This window comes from Triticum aestivum, chromosome 3B (assembly GCF_018294505.1).
Source record: "Triticum aestivum cultivar Chinese Spring chromosome 3B, IWGSC CS RefSeq v2.1, whole genome shotgun sequence".
NCBI lineage: Eukaryota > Viridiplantae > Streptophyta > Magnoliopsida > Poales > Poaceae > Triticum > Triticum aestivum.
The window spans coordinates 3900686-3920132 of record NC_057801.1 but is presented as its reverse complement, the minus strand read 5'-3'; the positions used below and the strand labels follow the sequence as shown (position 1 = coordinate 3920132).

Genomic DNA, 19447 nt, shown 5'->3' with positions numbered 1-19447 from the left:
AGTCATACATTAAGTGCCTTGTGGAGAAAGTGGTATCGGTTTCCCTGAGCATGTACTCCCTCCCTCCCTCGGTTAGCCTTGTTTTTGATGCTCGTAGCCGCCCAGGCTCCATCCTGTTGGAAATATGCCCTAGAGGCAATAATAAAAGCATTATTATTATATTTCCTTGTTCATGATAATTGTCTTTATTCATGCTATAATTGTGTTATCCGGAAATCGTAATACATGTGTGAATAATAGACATCAACATGTCCCTAGTAAGCCTCTAGTTGACTAGCTCGTTGATCAACAGATAGTCATGGTTTCCTGACTATGGACATTGGATGTCATTGATAACGAGATCACATCATTAGGAGAATGATGTGATGGACAAGACCCAATCCTAAACATAGCACAAGATCGTATAGTTCATTTGCTAGAGTTTTCCAATGTCAAAGTATCTTTTCCTTAGACCATGAGATCGTGTAACTCCCGGATATCGTAGGAGTGCTTTGGGTGTGCCAAACGTCACAACGTAACTGGGTGACTATAAAGGTATACTACGGGTATCTCCGAAAGTGTCTGTTGGGTTGACATGGATCAAGACTGGGATTTGTCACTCCGTATGACGGAGAGGTATCACTGGGCCCACTCGGTAATGCATCATCATAATGAGCTCAAAGTGACCGAGTGTCTGGTCACGGGATCATGAATTACGGTACGAGTAAAGTGACTTGTCGGTAACGAGATTGAACGAGGTATTGGGATACCGACGATCGAATCTCGGGCAAGTAACATATCGATTGACAAAGGGAATTGTATACGGGGTTGTTTGAATCCTCGACATCGTGGTTCATCCGATGAGATCATCGTGGAGCATGTGGGAGCCAACATGGGTATCCAGATCCCGCTGTTGTTTATTGACCGGAGAGCGATCTCTTGTCATGTCTACATGTCTCCCGAACTCGTAAGGTCTACACACTTAAGGTTCAGTGACGCTAGGGTTGTGAAGATATGTATATGCAGTAACCCGAATGTTGTTCGGAGTCCCGGATGAGATCCCGGACGTCACGAGGAGTTCCGGAATGGTCCGGAGGTAAAGAATTATATATAGGAAGTGCTGTTTCGGCCATCGGGACAAGTTTCGGGGTCACCGGTATTGTACCGGGACCACCGGAAGGGTCCCGGGGGTCCACCGGGTGGGGCCACCTATCCCGGGGGGCCCCATGGGCTGAAGTGGGAGGGAACCCAGCCCAAAGTGGGCTGGGGCGCCACTCCCCTAGGGCCCATGCGGCTAGGGTTGAGGGGAAACCCTAAAGGGGGCGCCCCCTTGCTTGGGGGGCAAGCCCCCCACCCTTGGCCGCCGCCCCCCCTAGGAGATTCCATCTCCTAGGGCCGGCGCCCCCCTAGCACCCCTATATATAGTGGGGGAGAGGAGGGACTTCATACACCAGCCCCTGGCGCCTCCCTCTCTCCCCGTTACGTCTCTCTCTCGTAGTATAGGCGAAGCCCTGCTACTGTGACGCCCTGCATCCACCACCACGCCGTCGTGCTGCTGGATCTTCATCAACCTCTCCCTCCCCTTGCTGGATCAAGAAGGAGGAGACGTCTCCCGTCCCGTACGTGTGTTGAACGCGGAGGTGCCGTCCGTTCGGCGCTTGGTCATCGGTGATTTGGATCACGTCGTGTTCGACTACATCATCCCCGTTCTTTGAACGCTTCTGCTCGCGATCTACAAGGTACGTAGATGCATCCGATGACTCGTTGCTAGATGAACTCCTAGATGGATCTTGGTGAAACGAGTAGGAAAATTTTTGTTTTCTGCAACGTTCCCCAACAGTCGCATCATGAGCTAGGTCTATGCGTAGTTCTTCTTGCGCGAGTAGAACACAATTCGTTGTGGGCGTAGATTTGTCAACTTTCTTGCCGCTACTAGTCTTTTCTTGCTTCAGCGGTATTGTGGGATGAAGCGGCCCGGACCAACCTTACACGTACGCTTACGTGAGACCGGTTTCACCGACTAACATGCACTAGTTGCATAAGGTGGCTGGCGGGTGTCTGTCTCTCCCACTTTAGTTGGAGCGGATTCGATGAACAGGGTCCTTATGAAGGGTAAATAGAAGTTGACAAATCACGTTGTGGCTTTAACGTAGGTAAGAAGACGTTCTTGCTAGAACCCTAATTCAGCCACGTAAAACTTGCAACAACAATTAGAGAACGTCTAACTTGTTTTTGCAGCAAGTGGTTTGTGATATGATATGGCCAAAGTTATGATGAATGATGAATGATCCATATGTGATGGATGAGATGTTCATGCTATTGTAATAGGAATGACGACTTGCATGTCGATGAGTATGACAACCGGCAGGAGCCATAGGAGTTGTCTTTATTCTTTTATATGACCTGCGTGTCATTGAGAAACGCCATGTAAATTACTTTACTTTATTGCTAAACGCGTTAGCCATAGTAGTAGAAGTAATAGTTGGCGAGCAACTTCATGGAGACACGATGATGGAGATCATGATGATGGAGATCATGGTGTCAAGCCGGTGACAAGATGATCATGGAGCCCCAAGATGGAGATCAAAGGAGCTATGTGATATTGGCCATATCATGTCACGTTTATTATTTGATTGCATGTGATGTTTATCATGTTTTGCATCTTGTTTACTTAGAACGACGGTAGTAAATAAGATGATCCCTCATACTAATTTCAAGAAGTGTTCCCCCTAACTGTGCACCGTTGCGACAGTTCGCTGTTTCAAAACACCACGTGATGATCGGGTGTTTTATTCAGACGTTCACATACAACGGGTGTAAGACAGATTTACACATGCAAACACTTAGGTTGACTTGACGAGCCTAGCATGTACAGACATGGCCTCGGAGCACAGAAGACCGAAAGGTCGAGCATGAGTCGTATAGAAGATACGATCAAGATGAAGATATTCACCGATGTTGACTAGTCCGTCTCACGTGATGATCGGACACGGCCTAGTTAACTCGGATCATGTAATACTTAGATGACTAGAGGGATGTCTAATCTAAGTGGGAGTTCATTAATTATTTGATTAGATGAACTTAATTATCATGAACTTAGTCTAAAACATTTATAATATGTCTTGTAGATCAAATGGCCAACGTAGTCCTCAACTTCAACGCGTTCCTAGAGAAAACCAAGCTGAAAGATGATGGCAGCAACTATACGGACTGGGTCCGGAACCTGAGGATCATCCTCATAGCTGCCAAGAAAGATTATGTCCTACAAGCACCGCTTGGTGACGCACCCATTCTCAAAAAAGTACTATCTAAAAATGTGCATCATAAGACAAGTTCAAAATCGACCGAGATAACCCCTTGAATATTTAACTTTACACAGTGACCTAACAATTTTTGACTGAACCTATGCTTATTTGTAAATGCTATGTAGCTTTATAAAGTCATTTGCATACACATCAAGCACACTGCCCACCTAGGTTCAGAAATACCCGACACTCTAGCCAGGGAGGGAAGTTCATGAGCTACACAATTACTATTTTTCTCAACTTTGAAGCACACACACGACTCACACATACTCTAAATCATCTTAGACTGGACAAAGATCATACATGAGGTCGACAAATAATGATGGTTAGAGTTGACAACTTTGATAAATATGTGTTCTACAATAACTACTCTGTTATTATACCTTCTCTTCACTGTGACAATCCTTGACGAAAAACATGGCGACTCCGACACTGGCTTCATCTTCTACGGCAGAGATCAAGGATCCTCGCCTTCGGTGTAATGGTTTTAGTACATCCTTGCAGTCGTCGTGATAATTCGTCCGAGTTTCATCAGATCATTAAGGAAGTAGTTTACTGCACAATTTGAAGGATGATTTTAGGCCGTCGGCATAGCCCTGCCCCAGGAGTCCCCAGTTGCTGACACGTGGCAGGGCTACGCCGACAGCCTGGCCGTCGGCATAGCTATCACGTGTCAGCAACTGGGAGCTCACGCCAGCACTATTCCAACGGCCTAGCCGTCGGCATAGTTTGTATTTGATTTTTTTCTTTTTCTGTTTTTTTCAGATCAATTTAATTCAAATATACATAAGCATCTTCACATTAGATATATATGATGGACATAGACATATAGAACACATCTAAGTATCATCCGGCACCGTCAGAACAATATATGCATAAGCATCATCACAATCAACATAAGCATATAAAGAAGCACATAAGTCATCTAAAGGACCATCAAAGACCACAAGTTTATCATCATCATCACCACACACAAGTCATCTAAAGAAACATAAGCATAAGCACACAAGTAACCGAAGGGCTTAAGCGCCAGGATGTCGAGCACCGCGGAGGTCATCACCGCCAAGTCGGCCGAAGCCCAAGTCATCACTGCTAGCGGCAGCGCTACCGCCAAGACCGCCTCCACCTCCGCATCCGCCTCCATGGATCGGAGTGGTCGGGCTCCGTGACTTCGGAGTGCTGCGAAGACCACCACCAACGGTTGATCCACCGGTTCCCTGGATGTTGAGAAGACATGTTAACGGGATATATGACTATGTTGAAAGGCATGATATGATTTGGGTGAATAGATTGGGGATGAACTAACTGGCGAGGGGCCAGCGTTCTATGCCAGAAACTCCTCAAAGGTAAGTAGCCTTGCTTGTACTGGAGGAGATGTTGCTGGTTGCAATTGAGGAAGCCTGCCGGCCGCCATTTACTCAAGAGCGTGTTGCATCATATGCGATCCCTCTGCTGATGGTATGCATGAAGGCTCTCGTGCCATGCCATGGTCTCTTGGCGTGAGTACTCCATGTAGGCCTACGGTATGACATGATGGAACTCATAAAACTACTAAATGCGGAAAATAAAGCGAGCAATGAAGATAAGAGGGAAAATACTTACAGATTGCTACTCCTGAAAGAGGGACTGTGACTGTGAACTGGTCATGGGCGTGCTCGTGCGCTGGCTCAGACTCGGGTTGATCCGACGGAGCTGTGTGTAGGTGATAGTAGGACTCATCATAGCATCGAGAACCGCCTCCCGACCATGCTCCTTGGGCCCCATGCCCACCACCACCCTCTCGTCCAGATCCGCCGCAATGGGGTCAGGTGTGTCAGGATGTAACCTCAGATACCCATCGGAGTAGGCCTTCTTCCTCTGCGCGGTCTTCTTGCCATAGTACTTGGGCCCGCCAGGCTTGGAGTCCTTCCGCGTATGGGCGATCTCCCACGCCTCCATGTGTGAGAGCGTCCGCTTCAGTTTCTCCTCCTGCACCACCAAACAGAGGTTAGTCATACATAAGAAAGTGACAGTAAATAGAAGAAGAAGAATGTTTAATGAGGTTAGTCATACATTAAGTGCCTTGTGGAGAAAGTGGTATCGGTTTCCCTAAGCATGTACTCCCTCCCTCCCTCGGTTAGCCTTGTTTTTGATGCTCGTAGCCGCCCAGGCTCCATCCTGTTGGAAATATGCCCTAGAGGCAATAATAAAAGCATTATTATTATATTTCCTTGTTCATGATAATTGTCTTTATTCATGCTATAATTGTGTTATCCGGAAATCGTAATACATGTGTGAATAATAGACACCAACATGTCCCTAGTAAGCCTCTAGTTGACTAGCTCGTTGATCAACAGATAGTCATGGTTTCCTGACTATGGACATTGGATGTCATTGATAACGAGATCACATCATTAGGAGAATGATGTGATGGACAAGACCCAATCCTAAACATAGCACAAGATCGTATAGTTCGTTTGCTAGAGTTTTCCAATGTCAAAGTATCTTTTCCTTAGACCATGAGATCGTGTAACTCCCGGATACCGTAGGAGTGCTTTGGGTGTGCCAAACGTCACAACGTAACTGGGTGACTATAAAGGTATACTACGGGTATCTCCGAAAGTGTCTGTTGGGTTGACATGGATCAAGACTGGGATTTGTCACTCCGTATGACGGAGAGGTATCACTGGGCCCACTCGGTAATGCATCATCATAATGAGCTCAAAGTGACCAAGTGTCTGGTCACGGGATCATGCATTACGGTACGAGTAAAGTGACTTGCCGGTAACGAGATTGAACGAGGTATTGGGATACCGACGATCGAATCTCGGGCAAGTAACATATCGATTGACAAAGGGAATTGTATACGGGGTTGATTGAATCCTCGACATCGTGGTTCATCCGATGAGATCATCGTGGAGCATGTGGGAGCCAACATGGGTATCCAGATCCCGCTGTTGGTTATTGACCGGAGAGTCGATCTCGGTCATGTCTGCATGTCTCCCGAACCCGTAGGGTCTACACACTTAAGGTTCGGTGACGCTAGGGTTGTGAAGATATGTATATGCAGTAACCCGAATGTTGTTCGGAGTCCCGGATGAGATCCCGGACGTCACGAGGAGTTCCGGAATGGTCCGGAGGTAAAGAATTATATATAGGAAGTGCTGTTTCGGCCATCGGGACAAGTTTCGGGGTCACCGGTATTGTACCGGGACCACCGGAAGGGTCCCGAGGGTCCACCGGGTGGGGCCACCTATCCCGGGGGGCCCCATGGGCTGAAGTGGGAGGGAACCCAGCCCAAAGTGGGCTGGGGCGCCACTCCCCTAGGGCCCATGCGGCTAGGGTTGAGGGGAAACCCTAAAGGGGGCGCCCCCTTGCTTGGGGGGCAAGCCCCCACCCTTGGCCGCCGCCCCCCTAGGAGATTCCATCTCCTAGGGCCGGTGCCCCCCCTAGCACCCCTATATATAGTGGGGGAGAGGAGGGACTTCATACACCAGCCCCTGGCGCCTCCCTCTCTCCCCGTTACGTCTCTCTCTCGTAGTATAGGCGAAGCCCTGCTACTGTGACACCCTGCATCCACCACCACGCCGTCGTGCTGCTGGATCTTCATCAACCTCTCCCTCCCCTTGCTGGATCAAGAAGGAGGAGACGTCTCCCATCCCGTACGTGTGTTGAACGCGGAGGTGCCGTCCGTTCGGCGCTTGGTCATCGGTGATTTGGATCACGTCGTGTTCGACTACATCATCCCCGTTCTTTGAACGCTTCTGCTCGCGATCTACAAGGTACGTAGATGCATCCGATGACTCGTTGCTAGATGAACTCCTAGATGGATCTTGGTGAAACGAGTAGGAAAATTTTTGTTTTCTGCAACGTTCCCCAACAGTGGCATCATGAGCTAGGTCTATGCGTAGTTCTTCTTGCGCGAGTAGAACACAATTTGTTGTGGGCGTAGATTTGTCAACTTTCTTGCCGCTACTAGTCTTTTCTTGCTTCAGCGGTATTGTGGGATGAAGCGGCCCGGACCAACCTTACACGTACGCTTACGTGAGACCGGTTCCACCGACTAACATGCACTAGTTGCATAAGGTGGCTGGCGGGTGTCTGTCTCTCCCACTTTAGTTGGAGCGGATTCGATGAACAGGGTCCTTATGAAGGGTAAATAGAAGTTGACAAATCACGTTGTGGCTTTAACGTAGGTAAGAAGACGTTCTTGCTAGAACCCTAATTCAGCCACGTAAAACTTGCAACAACAATTAGAGGAACGTCTAACTTGTTTTTGCAGCAAGTGGTTTGTGATATGATATGGCCAAAGTTGTGATGAATGATGAATGATCTATATGTGATGTATGAGATGTTCATGCTATTGTAATAGGAATCACGACTTGCATGTCGATGAGTATGACAACCGGCAGGAGCCATAGGAGTTGTCTTTATTCTTTTATATGACCTGCGTGTCATTGAGAAACGCCATGTAAATTACTTTACTTTATTGCTAAACGCGTTAGCCATAGTAGTAGAAGTAATAGTTGGCGAGCAACTTCATGGAGACACGATGATGGAGATCATGATGATGGAGATCATGGTGTCAAGCCGGTGACAAGATGATCATGGAGCCCCAAGATGGAGATCAAAGGAGCTATGTGATATTGGCCATATCATGTCACGTTTATTATTTGATTGCATGTGATGTTTATCATGTTTTGCATCTTGTTTACTTAGAACGACGGTAGTAAATAAGATGATCCCTCATACTAATTTCAAGAAGTGTTCCCCCTAACTGTGCACCGTTGCGACAGTTCGCTGTTTCAAAACACCACGTGATGATCGGGTGTTTTATTCAGACGTTCACATACAACGGGTGTAAGACAGATTTACACATGCAAACACTTAGGTTGACTTGACGAGCCTAGCATGTACAGACATGGCCTCGGAACACAGAAGACCGAAAGGTCGAGCATGAGTCGTATAGAAGATACGATCAACATGAAGATGTTCACCGATGTTGACTAGTCCGTCTCACGTGATGATCGGACACGGCCTAGTTAACTCGGATCATGTAATACTTAGATGACTAGAGGGATGTCTAATCTAAGTGGGAGTTCATTAATTATTTGATTAGATGAACTTAATTATCATGAACTTAGTCTAAAACATTTACAATATGTCTTGTAGATCAAATGGCCAACGTAGTCCTCAACTTCAACGCGTTCCTAGAGAAAACCAAGCTGAAAGATGATGGCAGCAACTATACGGACTGGGTCCGGAACCTGAGGATCATCCTCATAGCTGCCAAGAAAGATTATGTCCTACAAGCACCGCTTGGTGACGCACCCGTTCTCCCTGCAGAACAAGATGTTATGAACGCTTGGCAGGCACGTACCGATGACTACTCCCTCGTTCAGTGCGGCATGCTTTACAGTTTAGAGCCGGGGCTCCAAAAGCGTTTTGAGAGACACGGAGCATATGAGATGTTCGAAGAGCTGAAAATGGTTTTCCAAGCTCATGCCCGGGTCGAGAGATATCAAGTCTCCGACAAGTTCTTCAGCTGTAAGATGGAGGAAAACAGTTCTGTCAGTGAGCACATACTCACTATGTCTGGGTTGCATAACCGCTTGACTCAGCTGGGAGTTAATCTCCCGGATGATGCGGTCATTGACAGAATCCTCCAGTCGCTTCCACCAAGCTACAAGAGCTTTGTGATGAACTTCAATATGCAGGGGATGGAAAAGACCATTCCTGAAGTATTTGCTATGCTGAAATCAGCAGAGGTAGAAGTCAAGAAGGAACATCAAGTGTTGATGGTCAATAAAACCACTAAGTTCAAGAAAGGCAAGGGTAAAAAGAACTTCAAGAAGGACGGCAAGGAGGTTGCCGCGCCCGGCAAGCAAGCTGCCGGGAAGAAGCCAAAGAATGGACCCAAGCCCGAGACTGAGTGCTTTTATTGCAAGGGAAGCGGTCACTGGAAGCGGAACTGCCCTAAATACTTAGCAGACAAGAAGGCCGGCAAAACAAAAGGTATATGTGATATACATGTAATTGATGTGTACCTTACTAGTGTCCGTAGTAGCTCCTGGGTATTTGATACCGGTGCAGTTGCTCACATTTGTAACTCAAAACAGGGGCTGCGGAATAAGCGGAAACTGGCAAAGGACGAGGTGACGATGCGCGTCGGGAATGGTTCCAAGGTCAATGTGATCGCCGTCGGCACGCTACCTCTATATCTACCTTCGGGATTAGTTTTAAACCTTAATAATTGTTATTTAGTGCCAGCTTTGAGCATGAACATTGTATCGGGATCTCGTTTAATTCGAGATGGCTACTCATTTAAATCCGAGAATAATGGTTGTTCTATTTATATGAGAGATATGTTTTATGGTCATGCTCCTATGGTGAATGGTTTATTCTTTATGAATCTCGAACGTGATACTACACATGTTCATAATGTGAGTACCAAAAGATGTAAGGTTGATAATGATAGTCCCACATACTTGTGGCACTGCCGCCTTGGTCACATAGGTGTCAAACGCATGAAGAAGCTCCATGCAGATGGACTTTTAGAGTCTCTTGATTATGAATCATTTGACACGTGCGAACCATGCCTCATGGGTAAGATGACCAAGACTCCGTTCTCAGGAACAATGGAGCGAGCAACCAACTTATTGGAAATCATACATACTGATGTGTGCGGTCCAATGAGTGTTGAGGCTCGCGGTGGCTATCGTTATGTTCTCACACTCACTGATGATTTAAGTAGATATGGGTATATCTACTTAATGAAACACAAGTCTGAAACCTTTGAAAAGTTCAAGGAATTTCAGAGTGAGGATGAAAATCAACGTGACAGGAAAATCAAGTTTCTGCGATCAGATCGTGGAGGAGAATACTTGAGTCATGAATTTGGTACACACTTAAGAAAATGTGGAATAGTTTCACAACTCACGCCGCCTGGAACACCTCAGCGTAATGGTGTGTCCGAACGTCGTAATCGCACTCTATTAGATATGGTGCGATCTATGATGTCTCTTACCGATTTACCGCTATCTTTTTGGGGCTATGCTTTAGAGACTGCTGCATTCACTTTAAATAGGGCTCCGTCGAAATCTGTTGAGACGACACCGTATGAATTATGGTTTGGGAAGAAACCTAAGCTGTCGTTTCTAAAAGTTTGGGGATGCGATGCTTATGTCAAGAAACTTCAACCTGAAAAGCTCGAACCCAAGTCGGAAAAATGCGTCTTCATAGGATACCCAAAAGAAACTATTGGGTACACCTTCTACCTCAGATCCGAAGGCAAGATCTTTGTTGCCAAGAATGGGTCCTTTCTAGAGAAAGAGTTTCTCTCGAAAGAAGTAAGTGGGAGGAAAGTAGAGCTTGATGAAGTATTACCTCTTGAACCGGAAAATGGCGCAACTCAAGAAAATGTTCCTGAGGTGCCTGCACCGACTAGAGAGGAAGTTAATGATAATGATCAAGATACTTCTGATCAAGCTCCTACTGAAATTCGAAGGTCCACAAGGACACGTTCCGCACCAGAGTGGTACGGCAACCCTGTCTTGGAAATCATGTTGTTAGACAACGGTGAACCTTCGAACTATGAAGAAGCGATGGCGGGCCCGGATTCCGACAAATGGCTAGAAGCCATGAAATCCGAGATAGGATCCATGTATGAAAACGAAGTATGGACTTTGACTGACTTGCCCGTTGAGCGGCGAGCCATAGAAAATAAATGGATCTTTAAGAGGAAGACAGACGCGGATGGTAATGTGACCATCTATAAAGCTCGGCTTGTCGCTAAGGGTTATCGACAAGTTCAAGGGGTTGACTACGATGAGACTTTCTCACCGGTAGCGAAGCTGAAGTCCGTCCGAATCATGTTAGCAATTGCCGCATTCTACGATTATGAAATATGGCAAATGGACGTCAAAACGGCATTCCTTAATGGTTTCCTTAAGGAAGAATTGTATATGATGCAGCCGGAAGGTTTTGTCGATCCTAAGAATGCTGACAAGGTGTGCAAGCTCCAACGCTCGATTTATGGGCTGGTGCAAGCATCTCGGAGTTGGAACATTCGCTTTGATGAGATGATCAAAGCGTTTGGGTTTACGCAGACTTATGGAGAAGCCTGCGTTTACAAGAAAGTGAGTGGGAGCTCTGTAGCATTTCTCATACTATATGTAGATGACATACTTTTGATGGGAAATGATATAGAACTCTTGGACAGCATCAAGGCCTATTTGAATAAGAGTTTTTCAATGAAGGACCTTGGAGAAGCTGCTTATATATTAGGCATCAAGATCTATAGAGATAGATCAAGACGCCTCATAGGTCTTTCACAAAGCACATACCTTGATAAGATATTGAAGAAGTTCAATATGGATCAATCTAAGAAGGGGTTCTTGCCTGTGTTACAAGGTGTGAAATTGAGCTCAGCTCAATGTCCGACCACGGCAGAAGATATAGAAGAGATGAGTGTCATCCCCTATGCCTCAGCCATAGGTTCTATTATGTATGCCATGCTGTGTACCAGACCTGATGTAAACCTTGCCGTAAGTTTGGTAGGAAGGTACCAAAGTAATCCCGGCAAGGAACACTGGACAGCGGTCAAGAATATCCTGAAGTACCTGAAAAGGACTAAGGAAATGTTTCTCGTTTATGGAGGTGACGAAGAGCTCGTCGTAAAGGGTTACGTCGACGCTAGCTTCGACACAGATCTGGATGACTCTAAGTCACAAACCGGATACGTGTATATTTTGAATGGTGGGGCAGTAAGCTGGTGCAGTTGCAAGCAGAGCGTCGTGGCGGGATCTACATGTGAAGCGGAGTACATGGCAGCCTCGGAGGCAGCACATGAAGCAATATGGGTGAAGGAGTTCATCACCGACCTAGGAGTCATACCCAATGCGTCGGGGCCAATCAAACTCTTCTGTGACAACACTGGAGCTATTGCACTTGCCAAGGAGCCCAGGTTTCACAAGAAGACAAGGCACATCAAGCGTCGCTTCAACTCCATTCGTGAAAATGTTCAAGATGGAGACATAGAGATTTGTAAAGTACATACGGACCTGAATGTAGCAGATCCGTTGACTAAACCTCTCCCTAGAGCAAAACATGATCAACACCAGAATTCCATGGGTGTTCGATTCATCACAGTGTAACTAGATTATTGACTCTAGTGCAAGTGGGAGACTGTTGGAAATATGCCCTAGAGGCAATAATAAAAGCATTATTATTATATTTCCTTGTTCATGATAATTGTCTTTATTCATGCTATAATTGTGTTATCCGGAAATCGTAATACATGTGTGAATAATAGACACCAACATGTCCCTAGTAAGCCTCTAGTTGACTAGCTCGTTGATCAACAGATAGTCATGGTTTCCTGACTATGGACATTGGATGTCATTGATAACGAGATCACATCATTAGGAGAATGATGTGATGGACAAGACCCAATCCTAAACATAGCACAAGATCGTATAGTTCGTTTGCTAGAGTTTTCCAATGTCAAAGTATCTTTTCCTTAGACCATGAGATCGTGTAACTCCCGGATACCGTAGGAGTGCTTTGGGTGTGCCAAACGTCACAACGTAACTGGGTGACTATAAAGGTATACTACGGGTATCTCCGAAAGTGTCTGTTGGGTTGACATGGATCAAGACTGGGATTTGTCACTCCGTATGACGGAGAGGTATCACTGGGCCCACTCGGTAATGCATCATCATAATGAGCTCAAAGTGACCAAGTGTCTGGTCACGGGATCATGAATTACGGTACGAGTAAAGTGACTTGCCGGTAACGAGATTGAACGAGGTATTGGGATACCGACGATCGAATCTCGGGCAAGTAACATATCGATTGACAAAGGGAATTGTATACGGGGTTGTTTGAATCCTCGACATCGTGGTTCATCCGATGAGATCATCGTGGAGCATGTGGGAGCCAACATGGGTATCCAGATCCCGCTGTTGGTTATTGACCGTCTCCCGAACATGTCTACCTGTCTCCCGAACCCGTAGGGTCTACACACTTAAGGTTCGGTGACGCTAGGGTTGTGAAGATATGTATATGCAGTAACCCGAATGTTGTTCGGAGTCCCGGATGAGATCCCGGACGTCACGAGGAGTTCCGGAATGGTCCGAAGGTAAAGAATTATATATAGGAAGTGCTGTTTCGGCCATCGGGACAAGTTTCGGGGTCACCGGTATTGTACCGGGACCACCGGAAGGGTCCCGGGGGTCCACCGGGTGGGGCCACCTATCCCGGGGGGCCCCATGGGCTGAAGTGGGAGGGAACCCAGCCCAAAGTGGGCTGGGGCGCCACTCCCCTAGGGCCCATGCGGCTAGGGTTGAGGGGAAACCCTAAAGGGGGCGCCCCCTTGCTTGGGGGGCAAGCCCCCCACCCTTGGCCGCCGCCCCCCCTAGGAGATTCCATCTCTTAGGGACGGCGCCCCCCCTAGCACCCCTATATATAGTGGGGGAGAGGAGGGACTTCATACACCAGCCCCTGGCGCCTCCCTCTCTCCCCGTTACGTCTCTCTCTCGTAGTATAGGCGAAGCCCTGCTACTGTGACGCCCTACATCCACCACCACGCCGTCGTGCTGCTGGATCTTCATCAACCTCTCCCTCCCCTTGCTGGATCAAGAAGGAGGAGACGTCTCCCGTCTCGTACGTGTGTTGAACGCGGAGGTGCCGTCCGTTCGGCGCTTGGTCATCGGTGATTTGGATCACGTCGTGTTCGACTACATCATCCCCGTTCTTTGAACGCTTCCGCTCGCGATCTACAAGGTACGTAGATGCATCCGATGACTCGTTGCTAGATGAACTCCTAGATGGATCTTGGTGAAACGAGTAGGAAATTTTTTGTTTTCTGCAACGTTCCCCAACACATCCGTATCACACCAAACATCCACCAATGCCGCCCAAGACTCGTCTTTTCCATAACACCAATTTGGACACACCTACATAATGAAAGCATAATGGCATGTCAACACAAAACGGTGAAATGTACCACAAACATCGGAATGAAAAATCTTTTATGCTTACCGCCAAGTACTCGTGCCTCTCCAAGGCAATGCCCATCCTCTGCGCTTCTTCCTTGGTAATCTTCACACAAAGAGCATCGTGATAGTATGTTGAGATGGCCACATCGCGGACCTCGTACTGCATCTGGCAGGCCTTCTTCTTGCATTGGCGCAGCACGATCTGGTCGGCTCTGGCCTTGTGCTCCGGAAGAACTCGATAGAATTTCTACAATCATGCCTGAAACAAGAATGGAAGAAGCCATGAGTTAAATCATTCATGAAACTAGAATGGACTTGTGCTTCTGAAGAGAACTCACCCAGAAAGTAGTGATCACGACCTTGGCATGGGTCTCATGGTCCGCGTGGAGGGCCGCTTCCCAGTGGTCCCAGCTCGTGGCCAAAACTCGACGGTCCGGGTGCCTGACTGGATCCTGACAGTACAACCCCGGCCAATATAACTTCAGAAAGATGGTGATGAGGCCGTTGGGAATACGGACCCCTTTAGAATATATCCAGTGGCTGCAAAAGAATGAACTATTAGCATGTGACAAGCAAAATAAATAACAACCGGAATGAGCATGTGACAAGCAAAATAGTGAAATTATTATAAAGTGGCACTTACTCTTTCCCCGTGGGCTCAATGAGCAACTTCTGCTCCTCAGTAGCAGGAACCTGCTTTGGTAGCTTTGCTTACCACGCAGCCACCCCTTGTTGTCAACCCCCTTCCCGCCACCACCCTCCTCCTCGCCTGCCTCCCCCTCCCCAACCTCCTCCTCCTCCTCGTCGTCCTCCTCCTCACCCGCCTCCTCCACCTCCTCCTCGGCCATGTCCCGAACCTCCTCCTCCTCCTCATCCTCCTCGCCAGAGGGTACCTCACTAGAGGAGGGCCTCGAAGACAACACCCCTAAGTCGGTGAGGGTGCGCTCTTTCTGGCCGCGACCCCCTGTAGTGGCTCTCCCCCCAGCACCTCGTCCTCTAGGGGCTCTCCCCCCGCCCCCTCCTCCTCTAGGGACACCTCTCCCTCGACCTCCCTGTGAGGAGTCATCGTCAAGTAGCCCGGGGGGGGGGGGAGGATTACGTGCTCGACCACTCCGACTAGGCATGCCGACGACCTTGTGTATGAAACCCACGCGGTCGGCCTTCCCCTTGCCCATGCTCGTTATTTTTTTATACTTCTAAATATTCTAAATATATATATTACAAGAAACACTTTACATTTTGAAAAATGTTAATCATTTATTTGGAAATGTTAAATGTCTATAGAAAAAATGTTGCAGGAACACTTCACATTATTCTTTTTTTTCGACAGGCAAAACATGATCCATTACTGAGAGGAACAGACAAGCCGAGAATGATCTTTTATAGATCATTTGGTGAGGAGCAGGCGGATGAGGTCGCCGGCGAGGCCGCAACGCTCCGTCGTTTGATGGTCCATGTCGGCCACGGGAGACGCTTTGTGGATCGCCTTGAATGTGTTCTCGCATGTATCTCCTGCGCCCTTTGACTCAGACACAATCTTCAACACATCAGCATAGCCCCCACGTGGAAGCTGGGGCCGGCGCCGTCGATGAGGTCAGCTGCGGCAAGGACATGTGCCTTGACACATACATGCCACATTGGCGCCTCGAGTGTGCCCTGGTGTTTATAATCTAGGTCACAGATGGCCACGGCGTTCTTTCGGGTGGTGTCGGTGGCGATTTGCAGAGCAATGCTGGCGAGGTCATGCTCGGTGGATGCTTGGGTGCTCTTTGGGTTGGCCCGTAGCACGGCCATGCACAATGCAAAGTTATTGGTCTTCTTGCATGTGCGAGCGATGAAGTTGATGTCGGCGTGGGTGACGGGCAGGCCATAGGACATGGCCGCAACCACAATGAGAAGCATAGCGTTGTTGTGTTGATGTAATACATGGCGACTCTACATATCTATATATACACGCTACATGGGAGAAAATCATACTGATACGATACGCCTTAATGATGGTCTACTTTGTTCTTTTTGCTAAAGGTAAGCGCATATCAAATGTGTAATAGTACTTGCGAATCAAATAGTGATGTAGTTATTAAATGTAGAATAAATGCATCAAATCAACAAATAAGGGTACCCCTACTTTCACTGAGCTTAGAATTCCCAAATTAATGCATCTTATTTATGAGAGGAAAGATAAATTAATCTTTGATTGAAATTTATAAAAAAATCAACTAATAAATGAGCTCTAGTAAAAAAAGGTAAATACATTGATATGGAGTATAAATACATTGATATGGACATCATGTAAGAAACTCATTATGATATTGTCCGCCTTTAACTTGATATTCTTTTTGGCTACACGTCTGGTGGGGCCCTCAGCTATAATATTAAGCAAATTTTTAAAATATATTTTTAGTACTAAAATGTTTTTAAATATCTTTTTTTGAGACAAATGTTTTTAAATATCTAGCACCCTGAAAAGTACAACCAATTTTTTTCATAGAAACGACTAAAAGACAAAGAGACCAAATAAACAAATAAAAAACTCATGGAAAAGTGGGCCGGCCCGTTTTTCCTGGCTATCAAGCGGAGCATATCCTATTTAACGCTACCAGGCCACCAATAGTAGGCAGCTCTTAATCAGCGCTTCGAGCGCTGGGTTGCCGTACTGGCACACGTGCGCGTTCTCTTTGCGCGGGCCCATTAGCATGAGAGCTAGCTTTGATCGCTAGCTCGATCGGGTCCGCTAAAAAAAATCTCTAATTCGGTCGTTCCATTGACCATTTAACCCTGTTCATAGATATTTGGAAAAAAGTTATCTGTTTTGAAAAAGGTTTATCAATTTGACGAAAATTTCACAAAAAAATTCATTGATTTTGAAGAGAAGTTCACAAATTTTAATTAAATTCATCGATTTTGAAAAAATTTCATTGATTTTCAAACAAAGTTCGTAATTTTTTTAAAAAATTCATCGATTCCGTTAAAGAGTTTACGATTCTGGAACAAGTTCATCGTTTTTGAAGAAAAGTTACGGACTTGGAAAGTTCATTGAATTTTTTTTAAGTTGACGGATATGAAAAATAAAGTCCTTGTATTTTGGAAAAGTTCATCGATTTTGATAAAAAGATTACGATTTTTTTTAAAAAGATCTAGTTTTATAAACAAATATTCACGAATTTGCAAATAGTTCACGCATTTAAGGAAAAAATAAAAGTAAAAGAAGAAAAAATAAGAATAAAAATAAAATAAAAAAGAACAAGAAAAAAGAAAGAAAAACCTGAATAAGAACCGCCCAGAAACCATTTAGCGAAGCAGGAAAACCGATTTGGGAAGCTTCCCAAAACCAGGGGCCTCCGTGAACTGAAAAGGAAGAAAAGGAAAAGAGAGTAGTTAAATTATTTTTTTGAGGGGAAACATCTGGCTTTATTCATTTACTGGGACTATTACAGGAATGCTAATAATGTCTGGTAAAGAAACAAGCCAACCGTGGCGCCCGATGGGTAGAGAAGCCGAAGCTTTAGCAAGATCATGAGCCTCTACGTTATGTCGACGACATTCATGAATAAAAGTAGCCTTCCGGTAGGAGCTTCGACGATGATCGATCTCTGGAAGAATAGCCGTGTAATGACATGGAGGAAGAGATGTGATGTTGTTGATAACCTCCTGGCAGTCAGAAGCAACCAAGTGATAGCCGATGATAACCTCCTGGCAATCAGAAGCAACCAAGATGTCAACTAGCCCATCGTAGACTACTGCAGAAGCTCCCAAAAACATGCCATTGGGATCCCGACAAATAGCCGCAGCAGCTCCTGGGTCCCCGGCGCGATTCAAAGCACCCAAACACGTTGATTTTAGCTATTGCAGCTGGTGGCGGGAGCCAGTGTGCCCTTTTTACGACTGTTACATGATGTCCCCTGAAATGTTTGGAATCACATGCATGAGCTTGCTGTAGATCTTCTATGAATCTCTTAACGAAAAGGGACTCCATCGCTGGTTCTCTACAGCGTTGGGGTCATAGCACTTTTGGTTCAGTCCGACAGGAACTGCGTGCACAGCTTGAGAGATTTCGTGCCGACCCACTCCGGGTAGGACCAAGTCCACGAGGAAAAATTGTTGAGGCCAGAATTGTGGAACTATGCTACCGGGAGGAAATTATGTGGCATCGACGAGCGCGAATCCAGTGGCTGGCCGAGGGAGATAGTAACTCGGGTTTCTTTCATCGCAAAGCAAGTGCAGGAAAGTCCATGAATAGAATAACATACCTACAACGAGCTGATGGATCTCTGACCATCAAGAACTTGAGTCCATGGCCACAAACTTCTATCAGGGCCCGCGTAGTCGCCCTGATGCAACCGCCGCAGGCAGTTCCTCAAGGACGAGCTGCCGTCCACGATCACGAAGGCGCAAGGCCGCATCCTTCATTACCTCGGAGGTGGCGGTCACTCGGGATCGAGGGTCGTCGTGTCCGTGGAGGTGCAGGCCGCGAGACAACATGCACGTTACGACCGGCACAACGCCGCCCACCGCTCGGTGTTCGCTAAATCGGACGAGGCGCCGTAATGGGTCCGCAATGACCCAGGCCGTGCCACCACCTGTGCCCTCGACAACTCCTTCACCACCAAGGAGACGACCGCCCGGCAGTGACGCCGCCTTGACAACGAGGAGTTGTTTCTTAGTGACTCCTCCGCCAACATAGGCAGCGGCAAGATGGCCGCTAGAGCTCTGCGGGCGCCCTCGGCATTGGTCGTGGCGGCCCTACACACCGCGCTGGAGGAGGCGGAGCGGATTCTCCGCGAGCGGCACCGGCTCCCTAGTGCCGCTGGAGGAACGACGACGACGACACTGACGGCGATGGCAATGCCGCTGGGCAGGGTGGTCATGTTTACGAGGTGGTTGTCTGGTACAAGCATATGCTTTTTTTAGTTTTCTGTTAAGCGGCTAAAATATCGGTCGTATATGTAAATACCGTTATCTCTGAACTTGAATGAAGTCGGACGTGTTTGCTTACATTTGTCTGATTATTTTAAATCATGTTTGAAATGTTTGCTAATAGCTTTGAATGGTCATCTTCCGCATCCGTTTCCGCAAACTGGTCCCTTGGTCCATGGACGGATGCGGGAGCAGATTTGGGGTCGGCGACGCCCTTAGGCCGGGAAATATTTCTTAGACATACATGTACGGTGTTACTTTTGTATC

General features: G+C 46.9%; 1 pseudogene; it reads right to left on the bottom strand.

Moving 5' to 3' along the window:
• Window positions 1–15650: 15650 nt before the first annotated feature.
• On the bottom strand, window positions 15651–16165 carry LOC123064235 (uncharacterized; annotated as a pseudogene).
• Window positions 16166–19447: the final 3282 nt, after the last annotated feature.